Consider the following 12278-nt stretch of genomic DNA (forward strand, 5'->3'; position numbering starts at 1 on the left):
AGATGGTCCTAACGTCTAGTATTAAAACCTTAAGACATGCGTGCTCAATCCCTCCCTATGATTTTGTTACCAGAGATTGAACCTGTACAACAGCAGGAGCCTGGACTGCACAATGTAAAGGCATTTGTGTGACTGTACAGACACTGTTTTCTACAAACAAGTGGTTCTGCCTTTGTTTTGTAGTGTTCACTATTTAACTTTTCTCTTGCTGCTTTCTGATGGTGATGAAACTAGCAACGTTAATATTACTGGTATCACTGAAAAGCCACCTGTTAATTCCTTTGCTTCTTATGCTACCTTAAAGTTTTTCACTAAAAGAAGAAAAAAGAAATGTATTTTTGGATTTCTTTTTCCCTTAATAATAAAGACCTTCAATAAAAAATTGCATTTTGTGCTTACTTGTGTTATCTTGGTCTAATATTTAAATTTGTTTTGTCATCTGAAACATTTAAGTGCAAAAGAATAAGAAGTCAGGAAGGAGGCAAACACTTTTTCATGCCACTGTATATATGTTTATATATATATATATATACAGTGCCTACAAGTAGTATTCAACCCCCTGCAGCTTTAGCTGGTTGACACATGCGGAATTAACTTGGCATTGTGACATTTGTACTGTAGATCAGCCTGGAAGTGCACTGCAGCAAATTTTTTTTTTTTTTTAAACGTTAAAAGTTAATTCAGAGTGTCATTTATTATTCCACCCCTCAAACCACAAGAATTCTGTTTGGTCCCCCTAAAGTATTAAGAAGTAGTTCAGGCACCAAGAATAATGAGCTTCACATGTGTGGATTAAAGATCTCTTTTGCCAGCCTTTTCTGACTATTTAAGACCCTCCCCAAACTTGTGAACAGCACTCAGACATGGTCAACATGGGGAAGACAAAGGAGCATTCCAAGGCCATCAGAGACAAGATCGTGGAGGGTCACAAGGCTGGCAAGGGGTACAAAACCCTTTCCAAGGAGTTGGGCCTACCTGTCTCCACTGTTGGGAGCATCATCCGTAAGTGGAAGGCTTATGGAACTACTGTTAGCCTTCCACGGCCTGGACAGCCTTTGAAAGTGTCCTCCCGTGCCGAGGCCAGGCTTGTCCGAAGAGTCAAGGCTAACCCAAGGACAACAAGGAAGGAGCTCCGGGAAGATCTCATTGCAGTGGGGACATTGGTTTCAGTCAATACCATAAGTAACGTACTCCACCGCAATGGTCTCCGTTCCAGACGAGCCCGTAAGGTACCTTTACTTTCAAAGCGTCGTGTCAAGGCTCGTCTACAGTTTGCTCATGATCACTTGGAGGACTCTGAGACAGACTGGTTCAAGGTTCTATGGTCTGATGAGACCAAGATCGAGATCTTTGGTGCCAATCACACACGTGATGTTTGGAGACTGGATGGCACTGCATACGACCCCAAGAATACCATCCCTACAATCAAGCATGGTGGTGGCAGCATCATTCTGTGGGGCTGTTTCTCAGCCAAGGGGCCTGGCCATCTGGTCCGCATCCATGGGAAGATGGATAGCACGGCCTACCTGGAGATTTTGGCCAAGAACCTCCGCTCCTCCATCAAGGATCTTAAGATGAGTCGTAATTTCATCTTCCAACAAGACAACGACCCAAAGCACACAGCCAAGAAAACCAAGGCCTGGTTCAAGAGAGAAAAAGTCAAGGTGTTGGAGTGGCCTAGTCAGTCTCCTGACCTTAACCCAATTGAAAACTTGTGGAAGGAGCTCAAGAATAAAGTCCACATGAGACACCCAAAGAACCTAGATAACTTGGAGAAGATCTGCATGGAGGAGTGGGCCAAGATAACTCCACAGACCTGTGCCGGCCTGATCAGGTCTTATAAAAGACGATTATTAGCTGTAATTGCAAACAAGGGTTATTCCACAAAATATTAAACATAGGGGTTGTATAATAATTGACCCACACTTTTATGTTTAAAATTTAATAAAATTCAACTGAGCAACATAACTTTTTGGTTTGTAAGATTTAGGCTTCTGTTCATAAAACCTACTCTCGTTTGCAGTTTGAAGGCTCCAACTTATTTGCATCTTATCAAACCAGCTAAATCTGCAGGGGGTTGAATACTACTTGTAGGCACTGTATATACATATATATATAATATGTGTGTTAAACATAGCTACTAAAAGATTTACACCATTGTTTTTTTCCCTATAAAGGGTGTGCAATGCAAGTAGCTCATGTTGGGGCTTGCTATAAGTGTACTTCTAAGAGTCATTGAAAATCCAGGAAAAACATCTTCTAATATGTTACATTAGAAGATGATTTTGAGAAAGCCTATGATACTGCCAGGATGGAGGTCAGACAGTATCCACACTGAGACTATCACCTTCGTTGAAGTGAATGGCACAGATGGGGTTCTGTCAGGGTTCCAATTGGAATCTCGTTTTCCGGGGATTCCTACAGGAACCTGACATAGCTCAGCGGAGAATCAGTATATTAGTGTGAATCTAGCGTAAGAATGTTGTATCAAATATTTTGGTTCCACTCTATAGAATGCCTTCTTTCTAGCAATCAGGGATAACCAGAGGCATGGGTCAAATCTAGCAATGAAGAAAAGCCCCATTTACTTATTTCAGGATAATCTCCAATACCAGTCAGCACTAGGACAATTATAACATGGATTTTTTACTACCTTATATAACCCATGAAAAACATTACTTCCCTTTGATAATGAACTACGCAGTATGCCTTCAAGAATATTTTTTGTGTTTGACCAAAATCAATCTGGTGTGATAAATCTGCAAGTTATGCTTGGGCTCCATGATGTTGTTGCCTAGTAATTTGGATGTGAGGCTTTACACCCACAGGGAATATAAAGTTTCTTGTTATCTGAATACATTTTGATAGCTAACATAATGAATTAATTGGTAACATCTGCATGATTTTCCCAAACATGTTCAACTCAGGTCGTTAAGCAACATAATCAGGGTTTGCAATTTCGTAAAAAAAATATATAATAAAAAAATTGTTTAAAATATAATAATCTTTTTTTATTTTTTTAAATCAGTACTTCTTCATCTTCTATTTTTTATCAGCTGTTTAGAAGCTTCACACAATAAATTAGAAGAGTAATTAAACTTTTTTTTATTTATGTAGATAAGACATTGGCCAAGCCACATGACGGTTGCAATGTTGCATTGTGCAATGATTGTGAATGTGAGCGGTGTCACACAAAGTAAGATGACTGCATTGCAGCAGCTGTTCAAGATATAATCATGGTAGATGTTTGCGCACAGGTCACAAGTGGCATACAACTAATATGTAAGTCGTTTGCAACATGTCAGCAATTTCTTTGCTGTCTAATTGGTGTCACATGTCCTAAAGGTCGGGCTACACTGAGACACTCTGTAGCACCATTCATTGATTTTATCTATGTTGTGACATCTGCTGTCACAAGATTGCACACAAGTAAGGTTGCTGACCCACGTACAGCAAACTGAGAAAAATTATGCGGCCATTAATAGGCAAGCCATTTACAATTCATTTCTAGTGATCCAGCTGAAAGCCCCTGCAATGGTTATGAAGCACTCTTTAAAAGCTGCACCATGGACATACACACAAGGATGTGTCTATCACAATCTAATCCCAAAAGAAAAGGGACCACAATAAACCTTACTTCAGACCAGAAGGTGTTTGCTTAACCCCTTCACCCCCGAGGGTGGTTTGAACGTTAATGACCGGGCCAATTTTTACAATTCTGACCACTGTCACTTTATGAGGTAATTACTCTGGAACACTTCAATGGATCCCCCTGATTCTGAAATTGTTTTTTCATGACATATTGTACTTCATGATTGTGGTAAAATTTCTTCGATATCACTTGCATTTATTTGTGAAAAAAACGGAAATGTAGCAAAAATTTTGAAAATTTTGCAATTTTCAAAATTTTAATTTTTATGCCCTTATTAAATCAGAGAGATATGTCGCACAAAATAGTTAATAAATAACATTTCCCACATGTCTACTTTACATCAGCACAATTTTGGAACCAAAATTTTTTTTATTAGGGAGCTATAAGGGTTAAAAGTTGAACAGCGATCTCTCATTTTTCCAACAAAATTTACAAAACCATTTTTTAGGAACCACATCACATTTGAAGTCACTTTGAGGGGTCTTTATGACAGAAAATACCCAAAGTGACACCATTCTAAAAACTGCATCCTTCAAGGTGCTCAAAATCATGTTCAAGAACTTCATTAACTCTTCAGGTGTTTCACAGGAATTTTTGGAATGTGGAAGAAAAAAACATTTAACTTTTTTCACAAAAATGTTACTTTAGACGCAATTTTTTTATCTTTGCAGGGGTAACAGGAAAAAATGGACCCAAAAATTAGCTGTGCAATTTACCCTGAGCATGCAGATACCCGATACGTGGGGAAAAACCTTTGTTTGGGCGCACGGCAGGGTTAGGAAGGGAAGGAGCGCCATTTGACTTTTTGATTGTAAAATTTGCTTGAATAAATAGCGGATGCCATGTTGCTTTTGGAGAGCCCCTGATGTGCCTAAACAGTGGAAACCTCCCATAAGTGACACCATTTTGGAAACTAGACCCCTCAGGGAACTTATCTAGATGTGTAGTGAATATCTTGAACCCTCAGGTGCTTCACAGAAGTTTAGAACATTGAGCCATAAAAATAAAATTTTCACATTTTTGCAATAAAAATGTTTTTCAACCTACAATTTTGCATTTTCATGAGGGTAACAGGAGAAATTGTTCCATGCAGTTTGTTGTGCAATTTCTCCTGAGCACGCCGACACCCCATATGTGGGGGAAACCATTGTTTGCACGCAAGGCAGGGCTCGGAAGAGAAGGAGCGCCATTTGATTTTTTGAATGTAAAATTTGCTTGAATAATTAGCGGACACCATGTTGCGTTTGGAGAGCCCCTGATGTGCCTAACAGTGGAACCCTACCATAAGTGTCACCATTTTGGAACTATACCTCTCAGGGAACTTATCTAGATGTGTAGTAAGCACCTTGAACCCCCAGGTGCTTCACAGAAGTTTAGAACATTGAGCCGTAAAAATTAATTTTTCACATTTCACATTTTTCACATTTTTCCCACAAAAATGTTTTTCTGCCCCCAATTTTGCATTTTCATTAGGGTAACAGGAGAAATTGCACCATGAAGTTTGTTGTGCAATACCTCTTGAGTAAGCAGTTACCCCATATGTTTGGAAAAACCACTGTTTGGGCGCACGGCAGGGTTCGGAATGGAAGGAGCGCCATTTAACTTTTTGAATGTAAAATTTGATTGAATAATTAGCGGATGTGCCCCTGATGTGCCTAAACAGTAGAAACCCCCCACAAGTGACACCATTTTGGAAACTAGACCCCTCAGGGAACTTATCTAGATGTATGGTGAGCACCCTGAACCGCCAAGTGCTTTATAGAAGTTTATACCATGGAGCCGTGAAAATAAAAAAATCAAACGTTTTCCACAAAAATTATGTTTTAGCCCCAATTTTTTTATTTTCACAATGGTAAGATGAGAAAATGGACCCCAAAAACTTTTATGAAATTTCTTCTGAGTACGCTGATACCCCATATGTAGGGAAAATACACTGTTTGGGCGCACGGCAGGGTTTACACTGTGTTCCAAATTATTATGCAAATAATATTTGCTCAGATTTTCCCAAATTACCTATATGAATTGCAGTCATTGTAATTTCCAGTCAAATAACTATCAGAGTACAATTGAAAGGTTTTTGTACAAACTGTCTATGATAGCAGTATATTTTTAAAAAAATAAAACACTCAAACTGCACTCAAAATGCATGTTACAAATTATTATGCACAGCAGAGTTTTCAACCTTTTCATTTTAATAAAGAACAAAAAAATGGTCATTTTTGAAATTATAAGCATTAGCAGGTTATTACAAACTGAAATCAAACAGTTTTCAACTCAAAACTTTATTCTAGGTGATGTAACATTTGCACATAGGACCCCTTGTTCGAAAGGAGCTTCTGAACTCTCTTTCATTGAATTTGTCAGGTTTTGGAAGGTTTCTGCTTCAATTGTTTTGCATGAGGACAGAATACGCTCCCAGAGCTGTTGCTTAGATGTGAACTGCCTCCCGCCATCATAGAAACTTCTTTTGATGATGCTCCAGAGGTTCTCAATGGGGTTGAGGTCAGGGGAGCATGGGGGCCACACCATAAGTTTGTCCCCTTTCACGCCCACAGCAGCCAGAGATGCAGATGTGTTATGTGCAGCATGAGACGGGGCATTATCATGCATGAAATGATCTCGATGGTCCAGATGGATGGAGTGGAGGATGGCTGGTTGATGGACACCCCAAGGCAAACACGGCTACGGCGCCAACAAGGAGGAGTTGGAGTAATGTTTTGGGCTGGAATCATGAGGAGAGAGATTGCCGGCCCTTTTAGGATCCCTGAAGGGGTAAAGATGAACTCCATGATGTATGTTGAGTTTCTCAAACAGCACTTCTTGCCATGGTTCAAAAAGAAGAACCGTGCATTCCGCAGCAAGATCTTTTTCATGCATGATAATGCCCCGTCTCATGCTGCACATAACACATCTGCATCTTCTGGCTGCTGTGGGCATAAAAGGGGACAAACTTATGGTGTGGCCCCAATGCTCCCCTGACCTCAACCCCATTGAGAACCTCTGGAGCATCATCAAAAGGAGTGTCTATGATGGCGGGAGGCAGTTCACATCTAAGCAACAGCTCTGGGAAGGTATTCTGTCCTCATGCAAAACAATTGAAGCAGAAACCATCCAAAACCTGACAAATTCAATGAATGAGAGAGTTCAGAAGCTCCTTTCGAACAAGGGCAAAATGTTACATCACCTAGAATAAAGTTTTGAGTTGAAAACTGTTTGATTTCAGTTTGTAATAACCTGCTAATGCTTATAATTTCAAAAATGACCATTTTTTTGTTCTTTATTAAAATGAAAAGGTTGAAAACTCTGCTGTGCATAATAATTTGGAACATGCATTTTGAGTGCAGTTTGAGTGTTTTATTTTTTAAAAAATATACTGTTATCATAGACAGTTTGTACAAAAACCTTTCAATTGTACTCTAATAGCTATTTGACTGGAAAATTACAATGACTGCAATTCATATAGGCAATTTGGGAAAATCGGAGAAAATATTATTTGCATAATAATTTGGAATACAGTATAGAAGGGAAGGAGCACTGTGTGACTTTTTGAACGTAAAATTGGCTGGGATTGAGAGCGGACGCCATGTCGCGTTTGGAGAGCCCCTGATGTGCCTAAATAGTGGAAACCCCCCACAAGTGACCCTATTTTGGAAACTACACCCCTTTGATAACATTAGGTCATCATATTGAATAAGTTGTCATTTGTCTTGAGGTGCAAGTGCTCACTACTTGAGTTTGCATCGTGTACTTGGGTATGCACCATGTATTGCGCATGCTCAAGTGACATGCTCGAGTCCCCGCTCGCATATTTCACGGTTATTAGACACCCAAAAAAAAAACATGCGGAGACAGCTCGTGCATGGTCCCTGCAAGTTTTTTTTGGCCACAAAGAATATGGGGCGGAGACTCGAGCATGTCACTCGAGCACCCGCGATACTCAGTGCATACCCGAGCACCCGATGCAAACTCAAGTAGCGAGCACTTGCGCTCAACACTAGTCGCCATATCGTCATCTTTTTTTTTTTACTTTTGAAAAAAATCCCAACCCTAACCCCAACCCTAATACAACTCCAACCCTAACCCTAGCCCAACCCTAACACTAGCCCAACCCTAACCCTAGCATAACCCTAACCTCAACCCTAGCCCAACCCTAACCTCAAACCTAATCCTAGCCCAACCCTAACCCGAGCCCAAACCTAATCCCAGCCCAACCCTAACCCAAACCCCAACCCTAACCTTAGCCCAACCCTAACCCTAGCACAACCCTAACCCTAACCCCAACCCTATCCCTACCACAACTCTAACCCTGGAGTTTATTTTTTACGCGGTTCCTCGTGCAGTATAAGTGATTAGATGACTTTATTCTTCGGGTGGGTGCAATTACAGCGATACCAGAATCATATCGAGTTTTTATGATTGACAGCTGTCACACACTAATAGACGCATTTTTTTTGTAAAATCTAGTTTTTGCATCGCCATATTTTGAGAGCTATAATTTTTCCAGATTTTGTCCAACAGAGTCTTGTGGTGGCTTGTTTCTTGCGGCGTGAGTTGATGTTTTTATTGGTACCATTTTCAGGCATTTGACTTTTTTGTTCGCTTTCTATTCCCATTTTTGGGAGGCAGAATAAACAAAAAACAGCAATTTTGGAATTGCTTTTATAGGTTTTTTTATGCTGTTCTGTGTGTGGTAAAATTGATAAGGTAGCTTTATTCTTCTGGTCAGTGCGTTTACAGTGGTACCACATTTATATAGTTTTTCTATGTTTTGGCGCTTTTACACAATAAAAGCTATTTTATAGAAAAAATAATTTTTTTGCATCACTTTATTCTGAGAGCTATGTTTTGGCTGATGGAGCTATATGGTGGCTTGTTTTTTGCGGCATAAGATGACGTTTTCAGCGGTACCATATTTATTTATATTCGTCCTTCTGATCGCGTGTTATTCCATTTTGTGTCTGGCGGTATGATTATAAAGCATTGTTTTTTGCTTTGTTTTTTATTTTTTATTTTTTACCGTGTTCAATAAAGGGGTTAACTAGTGGGACAGTTTTATAGGTCAGGACATTCCGGACGCGGCGATGCCAAATATGTGTACTTTTATTGTTTTTTGTTTTTTTTTCATAATAATATTTATTGATGGGTACATTATATTTTTATTTTTGGTGGATTATTATTTTTTTTTTTATATTTTTACAAATTGTTTTTTATTTTTATTTTTCATTTTTTTAGCACTTTTTGGACTTTTATTCAGTGTCCCACTATGAGACTTTCACTTTTTTTATTCTGATCACCTGTATAGCATAGGGATGGAGCACCATCCCTGTGCTATACAGGCTGTCAGCGCTGCAGATGCAGAAGATACTTTGGTCATGCACTGCGCATGACCAAAATGTCTTCCTGCTGTCTGGTAACCCGGATGTTGTCATGACAACATTGGGTCATCATGGCAACATCCGGAAAGCCGGGGCAGACAGCGCCGGAGGCTAGGAGAGGAGGTGAGTATTGTAATCACCTCCCCTTGCCCCCGCAATGCTGCAATTCACTTCGATCGCAGCATTGAGGGGGTTAATGTCCCGGGAGCTGTGCAGGATCACTCCCTGCACATAGCATCGGGTGTCAGCTGTGACTATTAGCTGACACCCGGCGGCGATCGCCCCGCGCCACTTGTGTGCGGGCGCGATCGCCATATGACCTAATAGTACGTCATTGGTCCAATCGGCCCAGGTCAACATGATGAACTATTAAGTCACACGTCAGAAAGGGGTTAAAGAATGATACTGAAGTGCTGCGTAACAATGCCATCACCTACTTGATTAGACCAGTCATCCAGGATCATCACTCCTGGGGCACTTCAGTGCCTTGCACTCTTAAACTACTCATCGCATGGTTTTGATCCTTAGGCCGCGGCCCCATTATCTGTATTTGGTCAGTATTCGGTCAATATTTTTCCTCAGGAGTGGGAACCAAAACCAGGAGTGAGTGATAAATGCAGAATAGGTGAACTTTTTCCTATTATACCTTTTCTCTGATTGTTCCTCACCTGGTTTTGGCTCCCACTCCTGAAAAAAAATACTGACCGAATACTGACCAAATACTTATAGTGGGATAGTGGGGCCGTGGCCTTAAAGAGCTTCTCACTAGCTGTGTGTCCATGTTTGGGACCGATCCTGCTCAGCCCATATTCACACAGGATGTCACTTTGATGCAGTGTAAGTTTTTAATACTAGAGATTAGGACCATGCCGAACTTGGGTACACCTTGACATTGGTGGGATGGCTTCTACATTTTTTTTTATATCAAAAATGGGGTTTACTAAGTACCCAATGTTATTTAGGCTGAGTTCACACGATCCGTTTTTCATGCGTTTCCGCGTAAACGCCGTGGAAACGCATGAAAAACGCATGGTAGAAGGGCAGCAATGTTCCCCAATTGAAATCCGCATGTGCTGTGCCCATGATGCGGATTTTTCCGCAGCGTAAATGCTGCGCTCAAAAGTCCGCAGCATGTCAATTAATTTTGCGGAAACGCTGCTTTTTTGGCGCCATTGACTTGCATTAGACCGCATGGAATCCGCATCACTGTATATGTTGATGCGCTTTTCATGCGGTCTAATGTGCGGATGGTACCCGGGTGTGGATGAGAGGACTCTCATCCAGACCCAGGTACCATTAAAAAAAAAAAGAATAAAATAAAAAATATATACATACTCACCTTCTGACGGCAGGCGCAGCGCTCCTGCTTGGTTCCCCGCACTTCGCGGTTGAATGAAGAAAGTCCTTCGCTGACGTCAGAGTCATGTGACGGGTCACGTGACGCTGACGTCGGCAGGTCCTTCAGTCTTCACTGCCGGTAGCCGGGACCGAACGAAGCAAGACACCGGGGGCCATCAGAGGGTAAAGTATATATTTATTTTTTAGTTTTTGACATTCACACACTATATAAATCCATGCCGGCTGCATCGATTTATATAGTGTGAAGTTGACAAGCACTTTCCAAGTGATGCTAAAATCGCTTGGGAAGCGCTTGTCAACCTGCATGTGGAAATGAAAGTGAAGACCGCTTCATTTCCTCATGTCCCTGGCAGGAAACCGCATGTACAATCCGCATGTGTTTTTTCCTGCCAGGGAGATGCAGAAATGCTCAGAAAAAAATCCTGAGCATTTCTGCATCGTGTGCACATACCCTTATAGTTACTATTGCGTTTACTTATTTACTTACAGCAGGGTATTGGTACTGTCCTGAGGCACAGTGATAAAATTTAGCAGAAGATTGTTGCAATTCGCTGATCATAACTGAGTTTTCAATCACAAAAATCATCATAATGACCCCCAGAAAATTAGGAAATGATTGCTTGTTAAGGACAGCAATAGCATTTTTTTTTATTGTGTAATAGACACTCCTCCATTCTGTGCTGGTTATGTATGTCAACTAGTGGGAAGTTCTTCCTAACAATTACAAGCATGTGTTTCATATGGCCTCTCATTCAGCCAAACCACATCTCACACTTTGCACTAATGAGGAGCAGCACCTTGAAACACCATGTCTGCAAATTGAGATTCTGTTTTGGATTTCATCCAAAGTAGTGATGGGCAAACCCGTGAATATTTGGTTCTAGCAGGTTCAGCTGACCATCTAAAAAAAGTTTGGTTCAGATACCAGGACAGTATCTGAACTTAAACCCCATTCAGATGAATGGGGGGCCCAAACATTCATTGTTTGCCATGCTGTCATGATAACAGTGAGAGCAGATGCGGGTGATGGGAATATTCATCAGCCTGCTCCTGTGCTATATATAAATAAATTATAAAAAATGAATGGAGTTTCTTCTATGTTTGATAACCAGTGTAGGCAAAACTGACAGCTGCAGGCTGCAACCATAAGCTGTCTAAAATAGAGGAATACCACACCATTTTTAAAAATTATTTCAATAAATAATTTAAAAAGATAGTGTGGGATCCCCCCCCCATTTTTGACAACCAGCCAAGCAAAAGCAAATAGCTGGGGACTGGAATTCTCAGACTGGCAAGGAGCCATGGATATTGCCCCCCCCAGCATAAAAGTAGCAGCCCGTAGCTGCCCCAGAAATGGCGCATTTATTAGATGCGCCAATTCTGGTGCTTTGGTCGCATCTTTACACCTACCCTGGTGTAGCGGCAAGTCGGGTAATGGTTGTGGGGTTGTGAGCAGTGCTGTAAGTAAGGTCACCGGGATTCATCAGCTTTGAATTCAGGTGAACTTTTTCAAGGAAGCTCAGCACTACACACTGCAGTAGCAATTACGCTCCTGTGTCAGTGTGAGCTGGCTGGCGGGGAGAGTGGTCACTGACGTGACTGTTTTTCAAATCATCCGGATTGCTGTGGCACAGTATAGATTATTTTCACATCGGATATTTCAGGGATATGGTTGTTTATTATTTTTCTTCTTTTCCAGAGGACATGGGCATCGGTGAATTAGGCGTAAAGATGAGTGTAACTGTGCTTTTTTTTTTTTTTTTTCAAATAAATTAGTCTGTGTCATTATTTCAGTTAAAGAATTTATTTCTGGCTGTGTTCTTTTTTTTACAATCTAACTATGGGGTTAGTAATGGGGGCATCTTTTAGATTCCTCTCCATTACTAACCTGT

The sequence above is a fragment of the Phyllobates terribilis genome, unplaced genomic scaffold (genome assembly GCF_046119375.1).
Source record: "Phyllobates terribilis strain yellow unplaced genomic scaffold, ASM4611937v1 Scaffold_5__5_contigs__length_657084704, whole genome shotgun sequence".
Classification (NCBI taxonomy): domain Eukaryota; kingdom Metazoa; phylum Chordata; class Amphibia; order Anura; family Dendrobatidae; genus Phyllobates; species Phyllobates terribilis.